Raw genomic sequence first — 16,259 nt, 5'->3', positions numbered from 1 at the left:
TTTTTCAAATTTTCCTCAAGAACTATTAGAATTTTATGTAATGTAGAGAAGAATTTGAATAATGGTGATTGATTTGCAGTAATGAGATTTCATAACCATGAATATGGCCCTTCATTTATTTAATCCTTTTTTCATTCAAAATAAACTTACTGTTAGTGACCAGTTGTTTCATTTGTATTTTTTGGAACCTAAGAATTGAATTTAAATTGATAATCTGAAATAACTGAGTAATATTTTATAGCTAGTTATCATTTCTGTGGAGAATGTACATTCATGGGTTAATTACAATTTTTATTTACTTCATGGAGTTTAACCATCAAATTGTCTGAATAGATTTGAAAATAATGATAATTTAGTATTCACAAATGTTTTGCTTTTTTAAAACTTTCTACTATACTGATTACATAACACTTTTTTTCCTCTGCCTAGGTTCATTCATACAAACATCCCAGGAAACACCAGCCCCAAGCAGACTGCAGCCCAGGGCTCACAGCAATCCTTAGTCCTCACATTGGCAGGCACAGGCCTTTACTATGGAGTCTTCATGTGGGTCTGGGTACTTTGGGGACCTGACACACAGACATAAGTGAGAAAATCTGGATTTGCAGCTTGGTCTATGGACTTGGTTTGAGCCTGGGCCTTGACCTTTGGCTAATAATGTCTGAGACACTAAGCATAAATCTAAGAGAAATGAGCCAATGTCAATAATTCTTGATTTTAAAAAAGATTATGAAATACACATAGAAATCAACAGTGCTGTAAATATATGATAGAAATATTTGTATTAATGTAGCCAAAACTATAAAATTTGAGATTTAAACGTTTTAATCATTGTACCTCATTAAATATATGTAACATGTACCTCTGATATCAATATAAAATACTGGTTGATACAAAGAGCTCGCTTGTAGGAAGTATTCATCTTTGGACATATTTATGAAAATAATGAAGAGAGATCAGCATCTGTTTGAGCCACTTTAATTAGCATAATACACAGCTGTAATTTTTCTCTACTTGGTCTGACCTTCCTAAAAATGACTCCTGAGAACTTGGCAATGGGGATTTTCTTCTCCCAGACAGCAGTGGGTGTCCTGGGCAATTCTTTGCTTCTATTTCATTATTTGTTTCCTGTAGTGTCTGGAAAGAGTTTGATGCCCAAAGACACAGTTATAAAGCACTTGACTCTTGCCAAATTCTTGGCTGTTATCTCAAGAGGATTTCCTCAGACAATGGCAGAGTTTGGGATGAAAAATTTCCTGGATGACATTGGATGTAAACTTGTTCTCTACCTTTATAGTGCAGCCCAGGGGATTTCCCTGTACACCATCTGCCTCCTGAGTTGTTGCCAAGCAATCACAATCAGCCCCAACAGCACCAGGTGGAAGAAGCTAAAACACAGAGCCACCAAGTACATTGGTTCCTCCTGTTCACTCAGCTGGGTTGTGCAAGGGCTCCTAAATGTCATAATTCCCTTGAGAGTGAACTGGCCCTAGGAACAGTCAAACTGTCACTCATAGGTTGAATTTTGGGTACTGCTCAGGATTTGTTTCTGGCACCATTGTGACTCCATTGTATATTTTCTTACTGGGCTTCACTGATGGTCTGTGTTTGAGTCTCATGGTCTTGTCCAGTGGTCCCATGGTGAGGATTCTTTATAGGCATAAGAGACAGGCACAGCACATTCACAGTGCTTACCACTCCTCTAGGGTCTCCCCAAGAGGACAGAGCCACCTAAACCATCCTGATCCTGGTGTGCACCTTTGTCACCTTCTACTCCCTCTTTTCCATCCTGGTAATCTGCACAGCTTTCTTTGATGCACCAAGGATATTTGTAATATACATATATACATTTCTAGAACTATTTTCCCTGCTCTTAGCCCCTTCGTTCTTATCACTAATAACAACTCTGTCTCCCAAGCCCTGTTTTTCTTGCTGGGGGAAAAGGTAATGGTCTCTGAGTTTGTCACAAGTCTGGTGACTTGCCTTGTCTGACACAGTCATATGTTCCTCCATCTACTAAGTAAGTCTTAAGTCTCACTGAAGACCAGTTAATTTTAGAAAACTCCTTAGCTCCAAATGTTAGACAGACATAGTCTTTCCAGGCATGACAGATACTGTACCATATTTCCATGTTGTTGAAGCATCCCTTTGTCCACTTTCTAAAAACTTTAAAACTAGGACACAATGCATATTGAGTAGCATGTTCATCGTCCACCTGGACAAGCAGTAGCCATGATGGAGATGTCCCCACATGCACAGTTTGACCCTGCTTATAGTGTTTCAATAGAGTGAGACAAATTTCCAGATCTCTAGGATAAAATCAAGTAGAAAGGAACAAGAGTCTGTGGGATTGACTGTGGGGATTATACATCACACAAGGTGATATTTAAGCCAGGTAATCACAGCATTCATTTAGAATTTTCTATACAGAAATTAGCCATTCGGGCCAATACACAGACTAGTCATATATCTGAATAAAATATTACACAAAATTAAAAATATTTTGCATGCCATTAGACAGAGTCTAGGTGAGTATTAGAAAATACATCCAGTGGGCTTGTTCTCTTCCGAAGGCTCAGGAGATCATAAATATTTTGTTTTGAAATGCATGTTCTATAGTGATTGGCTAAGTATTGAGTGTTGTGAACAGTATCCCAAGGACAGGGACAGGTAAGTGTGAGCAGGGTTGAGAGAAGTGGTGAACACTCTGTAAACTCAGGAAAAATGCTGAGGAAATGAAAAACAATTCATGTCAATATGCTGAACTGAGGAGAAATAATTCTGGAAATAATCATTTAGCTGACCTCTAAGCCAATGTGGAAAATCTATACAATTTAAATCATTACATAAATCTTAGCCTTGTGTAAACTGCAATACTGTGATCACCTTTTCATATGGTGATTGAATCAGGAAAAGTTAGAAATCCATCTTAAATTAAGTGGCTCTGATATGTTCAAAACATCATCTTGATTTGACTATTACACACAGTTGCAAAATAGAATTTATCAGCATCTCTACACATGAGCCAAATATTTAAGGATTGTAAATTTTGCAAAAAAAAAAAAAAACCCAAAACACCTGATATTTTGTTTCTAGTCATCTGGTAACCTAAGCATTGAGTCCAGTATTCAAAATTACAGTTTAAATTTTTCTCCTGGGCTGGTGGTGTAGTTCAATGTGCTTTGCTAGCTCCCAAACTTACTGAAAACCACTTTGGGCCATATTGTATTTAGAAACATTGAGAGGTTTCCAGGCATGGTGTGACATTCCTGTAATTGCAGCACTTGGAAGGCTGAGGTGGAGGATCATGAATTCAAGGGGTACATTGTGAGTCCTCATCTCAAGGAAACAAAATAAAAAGCATAACATTTATCTTTCCTTTGGTCTATCTGAGGACAAACAAATTTTACTTAGATTATCAAGGCATATTTTTCAAAGATACATCCAAAAGGTAAATGTGAACATAAATACAAATATGATCATACATATATAAATGTGTATACATAGAATTACATATATATATACACACATATATTTAAATATATAAGCATGTTTGTCATAGTGGGATTAGGGAGAGGGGGAAGAGGAAAAGGGAATGGAAGAGAGTAAGTAATACCAAAGTACATTGCATCTATATAGGAAGATGGCCTAACAAAACATGCTGAAAACTGTTGAAATATAGAAGCGGGGTTGGGGGGAGGGCAAGGGAGAGTAATAAAGGGGGTTAATCTGATTAAAGTACAATATATTTGTAGGAGAAATGCCTTGGTGAAACTCCTTTGAACAATGAATATACACTAAAACAATGAAGGCTAGGAATGCAAACAGGCCTGTGAGGAGGTGGGTACTAGTGGGAGGTGCAGGGTGAATGAATAGGAATAGGGTCGATGTACTTTATATACTTGTGTGAAGAGAGAATATTGAAACCTGTTTAGATAATTTTAAGTAGGGGGGATGAGGATGAGGGAGAATGATGGTAGGAGTGAATCTAACTGTAAGCATGTATGGAAATGTCTCAGTTAACCCCCTGTATACCTAATATTGGTAATAAGAATGTCAAATAAAAAATAAAAATAAAAGACTTGTTTTGTTACAGGTATGCATCTTCATTAATGGTCAAATCCTTTGCAGCTCACTTTACCAGCTCTCTTCCTTTTGTTTTCCTTGGTGGTGCTGGGGTTTGAAGTCAGGGCCTCACACTTGCCTGGCAAGTGCTGTATGGATGTGCTATGCCCCCTGCCATGGTTTCTGGTTTTTTCCATCCATCCATCCATCTCTTGGCTCAACCAAAACTGGAGTCAGCAATAGGTGGCACACGAGAGGAATTAATACCTTAATAAACCCTTTTTCCAATATAGATTTGAGAAGTTAGTGTCAAATGCTGGACATTTGAACAAAACTGGGTTGAAAGGGCATTTTCCAGAAATATGTTTTAGGAGAGCTTAGGAGTACAAAAAAAGGAGAAGTGGTTTAAGCAGGAAAACATGACAGGATTTAGATGGATTCACCAGTAAGAACATTTTAAAATTGTCATAATTTCACCTAAAGCCATCAGACATCCCAGAACAACACAGTGTATTGATTATTTAGAGTACAGAAGTTCTCAGCAACAAATTTTCTTCATTTGATATTTGGTAAAAGTTGGCTTCCAGAATCAATTTTTATACTAAGGTTGTCTCTCTGAAACTTCTTGTAGCTAAGAGAACCTTCTCGGGTAGATCTATGAGTTGCTGGAATGTGAATAACTTGTGATGGATGCTGACGAGCAGCCATTAAGCCCAGCACTATATCAAATGAGTCCTTGAGCAGTCATTTGGGGAGAATCATTACAATGATCTTGGTCACAGCCTGCGGCCAGTGTGACATCTCAGGTGCACTCCCAGTACTTCCTGTGTTCTTTGAGATCAAACGCATCCTGGATGTCCAGGAAGATGTGTCCACAAACAAGGCTGTGCTCAGCCTGTTGTCTACTGCTGAGTGGGGAAGAAAGAAAGGTTGACATTAGTGTACATGTCCTCTAGTATCAGAAGCCTTTTCTACCTTAGGACCAGCTCAGTCACTTGGCCCTCTGAGAGGCTCTTCTTCATGTCTGCCTCCTCGTCTTCCTCTGCATTCTTAGTCCCCATCCCTGCTCCACTCAGGCTGCTGTGAACCACTCTCTGTGAGGTGCTGACTAAGGGAGATGCACCTTCCTTACCAGGCAGGCAACATTCTGACCAACCAGTCTCCAGAAGTTTTAGAAAAACTCCTGGATTATCTATTAATTTAATTATTTCCTTGCAACTATTTATTTAATAAAAGGAATTTCTAGCTCTTCTTCTCTATGGATTATTTGCATATGTAGTTATTTCACTATACATTTTCTCTAACAAGATCTGTATTCCGCAAAGAGAAAGGGAGTCAGGCCAAGGTCTTTTAGTTCCCTGTAGTGTAGACTTCTACTGACTTTAGGCCCCACCTCTTAAAAGTTCCACACTTGCCTTGGGGGGGAGGGGACTTTAGGACATTCAACTGCTAACTTTAGAGATATTTTAAGATGTATTTACCCATAATTTCCTGGTGAACTGTAGCACCGCCACACCATGAGTTCCTTTCTCCTCCCTGCTTAGAAAATGACAAACTATATTTCAGTTTTGACATTCAGCTATCTCTGTTAGTTCTATTTCCATTTACACATATTTAATGCAACTGGGCAATTTTTCTTTGTTTTTTTCAATTTGATTGGCTTCTCCGACCTAAAACTCTGCCTCTTTTTTTCTGGTGCAATATTTGTGAAAGCCTTTGGCATGTAACAAAGACTATCACTTAATCTTCCAGCTTCAATGAACCTGGGGGTTTTGCTCTTGTTTTGTTTTATTCTGTTCAACAATTTGTGGTATTGCATTATGGACTCTTGTCTTATAATGCAGTTTGGATGTTTATATAATCAAAATGGAGTGACAACTCAATGGGATCCTGGTTTCAAACTGGAATGACAATACTTTCCCTTCTTATACCACAATGTCACTGGTGGGATTATTGGTACACTCTGAATGGTATCTTAAGGTAATCACACATGTTAATGCCCTGGCTGTGATAACTAAACTGAGTTTACGTGATTTAATGTCCTTGGTTTTAGGATGGGTACAGTAAGCTCTTTAGTGTATATGTATAACTTAAACACACAAAATGATAATATTTGGTGGAATCTGGGTAGCATGTGTAATTATCTTGGACTAATTTAGCAATGTTACAAAGCAATGGAAAACCATTAATGTTTTTGGTATCGAGAGTGTAAATTGTTGTAATTGTTTGGAAAGCTATTTACTGTTATAGTGAGAAAGATATACCCCAATACCCAGAAGTTCTTTCCCAAGGCTACACATTCAAAATGCATGCATGTTTGCAGCAGGATCCATTTGAGGGAAAGCTAAGAACAGCCTTCTTCAGAAAGGCCCCAAATAGGAGGACACCCATCAGCCATATAAATGGTTTTATGTTCATATAATGGATTTCTCTAGGGCATGAAAATGAATGAAATACAGGTGCACACAGAACATGATTGAATCATTGATGAATGTTGCTTGAAAGAAGGCAGACAAGAGATCCATGGTATCTTCTTCCTTCAAGCCAGTGGAGCTGGTGTTCTTCACACTTGTGAAGTCTTCCAGGATCTTAGGTGTTGGGAAAGGTCCTCAGCTCATCCTGAATCTATACCAAGACATTTACTGCCTTCTGCTTTCTTATCATTGCACTTCTGTGCCTTTTGATCTTTCTCTGTTCTCTCCAAAGACTCACAGAAAAGTTTCCCTCCCAGTTCCTCTTAATTGCTGCTTTGGATTTGCTCATGTAATTTGTACTTGCTTTTATTGATAAGAAATGGGATGAAGGAGTTTAAAAGTTATACTCAATTTCCCATGTAGATGCTGTCATAGATCCACAGTTGAGTTGAAAATCACCAGCCTGATGGGGAAGGGGACCAGGGAATAATAAACCTATAAGTCAGGGCTCAGTATCTCATCCCAATCACAGGACAGACTCAACCTCTCGGCACAGCACTCACTATCATGGTATCACAAGGCACACAGATGAGAATCTCTCCTTTTACTCCAAGACACAGGAAACCACAGACTGGAGAAATAGGTGTGATAGGGGAAAGTGACTCTGTGCTTGTTTCAGAGGTGAGACATTTAAATCTTTTCCACAAAATGATGGTATTATATTTCCTTTTGGTGAAGAATAGACTGTGGCTACCCCTGCATACCTGTGTAAATCCAACTTGTGCAAGCCTGATTCCTTCTTCAAGCTGCCAGAGATTTTTAAAGATATAATGGCTTCTTAAGGTTGATTTCTTCTCCCTCCCTCCCTCTCTTCCTCCCTCACTTTCTTCCTTCCTTCTGTCTCTCTTTCTGTTTTCTTTTTCAGTGTTAGAGACTGAACCTAGAAGTTCTCACATGCTTAAGGGCTCTACCACTGAGTTACAATCCCAGCCCTATAACGTTTTTATTAGTAAAACATATATGTATTGAGCTGTTATTTTTCTTGGAGCTTTGTAGAGAATTTCTGTTGATTGGGGGACATTCAGGCAATTGTTTCAGCATGAATCATACCAGAGATATGGAAATTTCTTAAATATTGATCTAAATCACCTGGAAGTTCATTAAAACATATATTCTTGAGCTTGATTACAGATTACGTGATTTGTTTGGTCTGAGTTCACAGCACGGAACGTGCATTTTAATGAATCCTCAGTTGATACTGATGGTGAGTTTCCAGGGATCCAATTAGGAGACCACAGTTGTAGAAAAGGTGATGATGTGTAATACTAGGCCCGAGACAATGATGGTGGAGATTTACTCTGCATGTCTCTGCAGGAAGCAAAGCAGATCAAGGCCTGTGATGTGGAAGAATACTGGAGTCCAAGGCCTACCATTACTGAGGAGCCCTGTGAAATCTGCACCCAACCACGCCACCTGGTCATTTGCTTTTTCTACTAGAACTTATTTACAAAACATTGACATTGCTCATCCTGCACTCCTCCAAATATATGCTCACTGGCCCTCTTATTAAGACATTTCACCTTGCTGGGTACCAGTGGCTCATGGTATAATCCTGGCTACTTGAGAGGCTGAGATAGGGAAGATTGTAGTTGAAGGCCAGCCTGGCAAATAGTGATATCCTCTCTCCAAAATAACTGGAGCAAACTGGACTGGAGATGTGGCTCAAGTGGTAGAGCACCTGCTTTGCAAGTGTGAAGCTCTGATTTCAAACCCTAGTCACACTAAAAAAAGGGTTGTTCCCTTTTTGGAGTGCTACCTTCAGCAAGTGTCTCTTACCAAAATAATATTTTTTGGCTCCTTTTTTGAGATTGATATTAGATTCCAAAAGAATTAAATATGTCTCAGATATTAAGTTAGAGTTATTAAGTTGATTAAAATGTAGCTCAATTAATTGGACAAAATAACTGATTATATAGGCAGAAGAGATGTTTTCTGTGGGAATGTACTGGGTTTTTAGGTCCCAGATCCAAACTGGGGAATTCACAAGTCACTTACCTCTTTATTGAAATTAAGACATGGTAATGATTAATGGCAGAGAAAGATTTATTATGTGGCATGTGAAGCTGAAGAGGCAAAATAAGCATTTCAGCCCATTTTCAGCCATCTTCAGGATACAGACATGAGCTTTAGATTTAAATATAGTGAGTACTGGGGCAGGGGGGAAAGACATGCATAACTAAATGGTCTTGCTCTAAGGGTGGCCTGATTTATTATCTAAGTTCTGGTTCTCCCAGGGTTCCAGAGAAGTTGTTATTGTTGTCATCACTTGAAGAGAACAGTGTGGTTCCCGTAAGATGATTACTCTTGCTCCAGAGTGCAGCCTCATCATTATAGGTAATTTTCATCATTTGGAGATAGGAGTCTGTCCTGGAAGGCCCTGCTGTTTCTTAAGTGTAGTTTTAATCTCTTGTGGTAAGAATGTTATCATGAGTCCTATTCTTTCTGGAACCCCACGTGATTGTAAAATGACTGTAGAGAAGATAGCTTAGAACAAAAACACAAAATAGAGGTATGGATGCCCAGCTTTTCTCCCACTTTTCATTAATTTGTGGGCCCAAGTAAGCAGTCAGTGCTTTTCAGCAGAAGCAGTTTAAGTACCTGTTGCAGGAACCAGACAGATCTTTGTGCTACTGTTTCAGAGTGGTGCACAAAGTTTTTTCTTTATTTTCTAAAGGCAGTACCATGTTATTATCTAGAGTATTCTTCTCTTGTCCCTGACAGAAAATACACAAACTCAAAAACTGACTTCAATGCTTAAGGGCATATGCATTTAAATTGCAATACAATAATTTTTATTGGCCTACTCCCCAGTGCACACATTTTGTGTCTGAATGACTCTATAAGACAGTATGTGTATTTTGATCAGTACCCTTCAGGAGCATCTGAAATAAAATATTCATCCACTGGGAATATGCTGAATTTTATGGAGTTTGAAGCAATATGTCTGCAAACTCCTGGATGCCACTTGCAGACGATATTCTTCAACACACTGTTTCCTCTTTGCAAGAAAGGGGAATACCTACTTCTGCTCTTGAACCTGGATAATATTTTCTGGTCGCCCACCCAATTGGGTGTTAAAGCCTTCCTCCAGTAAGCTTGGATTGGCCATTGGATCTATGGAAACTACAATACCCAGAATGCTCAGCAATAAACGGTAGGGTGGATGAGCCAATGAAAGTTCAGAGGAAAGGGCAGAACATCCCGTGGGATGCCCATTGAACATCCCATATTCAATGAATTTTTGAGAGGACAGTGACATAGGGCATTTCTCCCCTGACTTTGGGAACTTGGGAAAAGGATGGGCATGACATATATGTGGAAGAACAGATAGTGTGTCCTCAAAAGGGACTGCTTGTGGTATGATCTACCGTTAGTATGGTAGGACAATGTGACCTTTGAAGATGTGGCCATACTCTTCTCCTAAGAGGAATGTGTCCCATGGAAGTGGCTCAGAAATGCTTGTACCATGAAGTGATGGTGGAGAACTTGGTGCTCATAACCTCCTTAGGTAAGGTCCTTACACTCATCTGTGTGTCCTGGTTTACTCTCTTCACTTCCTTTTTCACCCAGAGGTAAGTCTGTTCTCACATCAGTACCATAGACTGAGTTTCCCTCTATTAAGCAGTGCCAGGACATGAAGTCTTGCAGTCACCCTGATGAAAGCCACTTTTCATACCCTCTCCCTGATGAGGTGCCTTTGTCCAGCTGTGAGGCCCCTGTGTGCCCAGGTGCATTATCATTCTTGACACTTTCCCAGTTTGTGAGCTCTACAGTTGCCATGTCTACTCTTACATCCAGCCTAGATCTCATCCCCACTTATCTGGATTCCAAGTGCCCCATAAGATGCGGTATTCACATAGTCTTAAAACAATCCTTGAATGCAGGCTGCTTAATTAAAGACATTTTTTCCTGGACTAAAACACACTATTCCATATACTACTTACCAGTCCCCAACAGAGAAGTTTCTACTGAAAGTTGTTGCAGGTAGTCAAGTTTTCAACCCTCTCTCCTCTCTGTCACATAAATGTTCTATCCTTTACCCCATGAACTCTTCCCACCATTCTATCATCTTTATGTGCCACTTTTAAATCTGGGTAGCCTCATCCTCAACCTGAAGTCCAGCTCCCTCCTTCTTTAAACAGTCCCAAAGATTTGTTCCTGGGTTTACAAATGCATACTTCTGCAAGGGCTATAGGGCTACTCCTGTCAAAATGCTGTCAATCACCAGGATTTCTTATTTTTAAGTTTTTGTCATGGAGTAGAGGATGAGGAAGCACCTTTTGAGCAGTGTTTCTTCAGAAGGAGTGTGCAAAGTCATTGCTTCCAAAGAAGGTTTGTCTCCACAAAAGTCTCACAACTTTGTGGTGTTTGGCACCATTCTGAGACACATTTTGCATGTGACTCCTTAGCAGCAGGGAACATATATTGAGAGAAAGGGGACAATTGTTGGGCATGTGGGAAACAGATTTCACTGTAGACATTGTTCAGCACCAGAAGGAGCACTTTGGAGAGAAGTGCTTCATAAGGAATGTGGGCAGATTCACAATTGAGAAGACCAGCAAATTCTGTATGTTGGGGGAGTGCTTTGACTTTAGGGAAGTTGAACAGGAGTTCTCAGCCAGCTCAGTGGCCCATCAAAAGGTCACTTGTATTGAAAAGCAGTCAAACAAGAACAGTAATCACAGGTCTGTCTCTAACAGTGGAAAACTCATTGCAGTTATGGAGAATTTACAGAAGTACTCAGCCACAAACACACACTTGGTCAGCAGCAGAAAGCCCTCACTGGAGAACGATGTTACACATGCAGTGAATGCGGGAAGTCTTTTAACAAAAGCTACAGCCCCAATGATCATTGGAGGCTTCACACTGGTGAAAAGCCTTATGAGTGTGGCAAATGTGGGAAATCCTGTAGGCAGAGCTGTAGTCTCATTCAGCACCAGAGAGCTCACACTGGAGTAGGGCCTCATACATTCACAAGTGTGGGATATTATTGAGCATGAAATCCAACCACATTAAACACCAGCGAGTTCTCACTGGAGAGAGACCTTATGAGTGTAGGGAATGTGGGAAATACTTTAGTTAAAGATCTGTGCTCCTACAACACCATAAAGTTCACACTGGAGACAGGCCTTTTGAGTGTAGTGAATGTGGGAAATTCTTTACTGACATTTCAAGTCTCCAAAAGCATTAGAGAATTCATACTGGTTCAAGGCCTTAGTGCAGTGAATGTGAGAAATCCTCTACTTGAAAATATAGCCTCATTAAACATAGGAAAGTTCATACTTGAGAAAGGCCTTCTGAGTGCATCCAATGTGGGAAATACTTTATCCATCATTCTAGCTTCATTAAACACCAGAAAATCCACAGGCAAAATTCAGTCAATTTGCCTCCTGAGTGACAAATGTGCCAAAGGTCTAATTTCATTGCACACAGGAAAGTTTACCTTAGAAAAGTCCTTATGAGGGTATTGAATGTGAAAAAGCATTCTGCCTAAGGCCTTATCTCAACAGATACCACAGAGAGCACATGGTAAAATTACCTTTGGTGTACAGAGATGTGCTGTTTCCTTATTCAGTTGATAACTCAGGAATAGTTACCATAATGCCATCTGCCTGAATAGAACTTCATACATACAGAAATCACATAAATTTCATGTGTGTATGTGGGAAATACATTGCTTTTTTTAACCTGCTGAGACCCCTTACTAGATTTTTCACTACCAGTTCTGTAGCAGAAGCCATTTCACTTCTGCCTTCTGGTGAATGCCAACAATGTGCACTATTCACCTGTTAAATTGAATCTCAGTGTCCTTCCATTCATGGGAGGAGTTTCTAGGTAGCCTGAGCATTCATTCTCTTTTGATATTTCCTTCTGATGAGGTAGGGCATGGACCTGATCCACTTTGGCCAAGAGGACTCTACTGTTGATTTGAACAGTTGAACTACATTTTTTTGGGATATTGTTGGTCTCATGTGACTCTTGATGAACTTTTACATTATCAGTGTCACTACCTGCCTCCCATTGCTCTGATTTGTACAATAATAAAGTCTTTGTTGCTTAAACCACTGATTTATCTTGCAGATTCTATTCACTGTATGTTGTGTTTTTAAAGCAGTTAGGTTCTGCTACCATGAAGGGTTAAACAAATTTTGTTGGGATCCCAAATTTTGTGTGTCTCTGAGGGTGATGTATAATGGCAGAAATAGTTGTCTTTCAATGTTTGCCCTAGTTTGCTTTGCTTCATAAGGCCTTCAAAATGTAGCTGTTGTGTGTTGTATTCCTTTGTGTTGTGGATTCAGAGGTCAAACTGGGGAGAAGGGAAGTTGTGCTGATGGGGTGATTCTGAGAGCAACCTAAAATAATTTCTTAGTTCACAGAGGATATTGCATCAGGCTTAGTGCTGGCTGGGGAAACCTGTTTCTCAAGTTCTGTAAAGGATCTGTACTTCTTCATACCATGAATTCCTTAGGGCAGCCTCACAAGTTGTAAGACTGTAGTGAGAATTATAATTGTTAAGGAAATATTGGATAACTTAGAAGTGGAAGAGATGGTCACAAACTGGTTAGAAGGTACCTGTTGTACACAGGGATCCATGGTCTTACAGAAAGATAGACAGGTACCAAAAATTTTCAAGAACTTCAGGACTTTATATTTTGGGTAATAGAGGTCATTTTCAGATAAAATAATCTAAAGTTTTATATGAATTCCTATAGCTCTGGCTGTTCATGTCAAGGCAGTACTATGTGGAAAAGAAGAAGTTTAGACAGGAGGAGAATCTTAGCCTCTTTCTTTCTTTTTTTGTATGTTTATTATAGTTTTATAATTTTTTGTCCCATTTGTATTAGGATATATTCATTGGGATCTTAGCCTCTTGATGTGGCCTCCTGGGAAGCCAGCATTGCTGCTGAGACAAGTGGAGACAGCCTTCACTACTCACCTATGTTTGCTATTGCTCAGGGAAGGGGACTCCCAGGACATGAGGAGAAAGGTGGTGGAATCAGCACAGAGTAGTTACGTCTGATATTTTCAAAAACAGTAAGAATTCCAGACTTTTATTTTGAGCCATATTTTAAACATTTAATAAAGTTTAAATAGAGTGCTTGAAATGCCATGCATTAAAAATATACAATTTGATAAGTTTTTACATTCATATAAATTCATGGAATTATCTTCACAGTCAAAGTAATTAATTAACTCAATACCAATGTATTTATCTTGTGCCCTTTGCAGTTATTGCCTCTGCCCTACAGATGGTCATTGGTTTACTTCCACTGTAATAGTTTTTATTTTCCAGAATTTTATATGATGGAAGTCATAAAGTGCCTACATTTATGTGTGCACAGATGGAACATATTTATGTTGAGATTCTTCATGGTGCTTATATGAGTTCCTTCTTTTAGGTTGCTGAGATGTACAGCGTTCCATGGATATACAATCATACTTATTCAGTCCTCTTGTCAAGGATGATTTGAGTTTTTTCTAATTTTAGGTTATTACAAATACAGCTGGTGTTGCAATTCAAATACATTTCATCAAATGAACAAATGTTTCATTTCCGTTGTGTTAATGCCTTGGAGTGCAATGCCTGAGACACAGGGTAGGAGAAGGTATAATGTTTTAAGAAATGTCAAACTCTGTTCTCTTTGGATTCCTATGAACAGAGTTTGAGAGTTTAGATTCTTCCACATCCTTGGATGTGTTTAGTTTTTTAAATATTAACACATTTATTAAGTGCGTAGCAGTATTTATTGGTGATTTTAGTTGCATTTCCCTAATGTTTTATTATGTTTAACATTTTTATTTGCTACATGTAAATCTTTGGTAGAATGTTCAGATCTTTTGTGTATGTTTAAAAGTGAATTTTAGCTGTAATTGCTCGTCATTAATAAGTAGAAGTAGATAGTGAAACAATACAGTTATGTTAGAGCTTGATGCTTCCATGATTGACATATTTGCTACATGGAATAATCATTTCTGAATATTCAAAGTGTAGATCTTAATCTTTTTATTTGTGTGTATGTATGTGTGTGTGTATATGATATATATACACAATGCAATGGCCATATCTACTACTTACTTTTAAGTTTAACTTGCATTATTAACATATTCTTTAGCACTTTAACAGTTATAGTTAATACAACGTAGACTACATTTTGCAGTCATATTAGTTTTTTGCCAGTTTCCTGGGTAAATGCTCTCACCAAAAGAATGGGTGTTGCATGCAAATGAGGCATTATAATTTGTACCAATGACAGAACAGGTTCCATTTCCAATCATGGGCCTTACATAAGGACCAATAACAGACCTTACATTCCACCAATCACAACTCTCTGCTGAGCCACTGGGGTATGTAATTCTACCACACCACTCCTGGGCATACATCTGATGGAATGTAAGTCTGTTTATAACAGAGACACCTGTGTACTCATGTTTATTGCAGCAGTATTCACACTGGCCACGCTATGGAATTAGCATAGGTGACCAATAATCAATGAGTGGATAAAGAAGATGAACAAATATATAATGGAGTATCATTCAGCAATGAAGAACTAAATTATGTGATTTGCAGGAAAAGGAATGGAACTGGTGATCATAATGTTGAGTGAGATAAGACAAGTGCAGGAAGACATGTTTCCACTCATACACAGTATCTAGAACTAAAAATATAACAATAATAATGATAATAATATGATGTAATTGCAAAAGGGAGACTGTATGGGTAGGACCAACCTGTGGGAGACAGACACACAATATGATGACAGAGATGCCAAGAATTTTACCTCATTTTAATCACTGATCATTTATATGCAAGGTGAAGGGAAGAGTTAGTTATTTTAGCAAAAGCTGCTTCAAGTTTCTGAAAGGTAACCTATGCAACTGTTATAACTCTCACATCAGCTGTATTATTCCACCAAGTAAGTTGGAAGCTAATGATGTATTGCTCAGCTGTGTGACCTCCATGATTAGTGATTTTTTTAGGTCAACTAAGAGTAAATACTGTAAGCTTTCTCTGAAAGATTGATATCTGAATTGATCCTAGGGACATACTGAAGTCATTTCATGGAGAGGTTTTTCCTCAGTAATGGTTTTCCCTTGTCTTTGTCATTTGTGTGGCCATGTTGAACACTAATAACTTAAGCTTGATTTAGTTATAATGGTCTCCTAGGGAACAAAATTCTGGCCTTGTGGCCTAACCTGGTGTTTCATGACAAAGTTGTTGAAAGCATGCTTGTAATTTGCAAAAGGTTAAGGGCTCAAAGTTTCTCCTTTTTCCCCTTTTGGAAGTTCCTTCATGTCTCAGATTTCACATTCCCTCTCAAAGCTAAGTCCTCGCTTCTCAGTGCAGAGGCTGAAGCCTTGACTGTTTGACATGGCAGGACACAATGGGTATGCTGAGATACTCGTCACAGGTCCTAGAGATCACACCAAGTTTGAGCCTAACACTTGGGACAGTCACTATTCCAAGCCTACATTCTGTCACCATCTTGTCCTGCTTGTTTTACCAAGGACTCCTATGAGCAGGTTAGGTATAAGATATCCACAAGTGCCTCCTTAGTGTTTTTGGGGGCCCTGGAGTTACACTCTTTGGAGACTAGGGTAAATCATTATGTTGGATGTAGCTCCACTTCTGTAGCTGACCCACATGAAGCAAGTAGACAATGAAACACAAAGCAGGCTTTAAAAACAGATGTCTTCAGGTACAAGCTTGGAGATAAAGAA

At 38.9% G+C, this 16,259-nt stretch overlaps 1 protein-coding gene and 1 pseudogene across 1 annotated transcript in view; one reads left to right on the top strand and one right to left on the bottom strand.

The window, feature by feature from the left end:
• Positions 1-16,259, bottom strand: part of LOC141410430 (uncharacterized) — a 589,957-nt gene that overhangs the window by 454,903 nt on the left and 118,795 nt on the right. The window lies entirely within an intron of this gene.
• Positions 978-14,305, top strand: LOC141418147 (vomeronasal type-1 receptor 4-like; annotated as a pseudogene).

The sequence above is a fragment of the Castor canadensis genome, chromosome 16 (genome assembly GCF_047511655.1).
Source record: "Castor canadensis chromosome 16, mCasCan1.hap1v2, whole genome shotgun sequence".
NCBI classification, from domain to species: Eukaryota; Metazoa; Chordata; class Mammalia; order Rodentia; family Castoridae; genus Castor; species Castor canadensis.
This window is presented reverse-complemented; position numbering and strand designations above follow the sequence as displayed.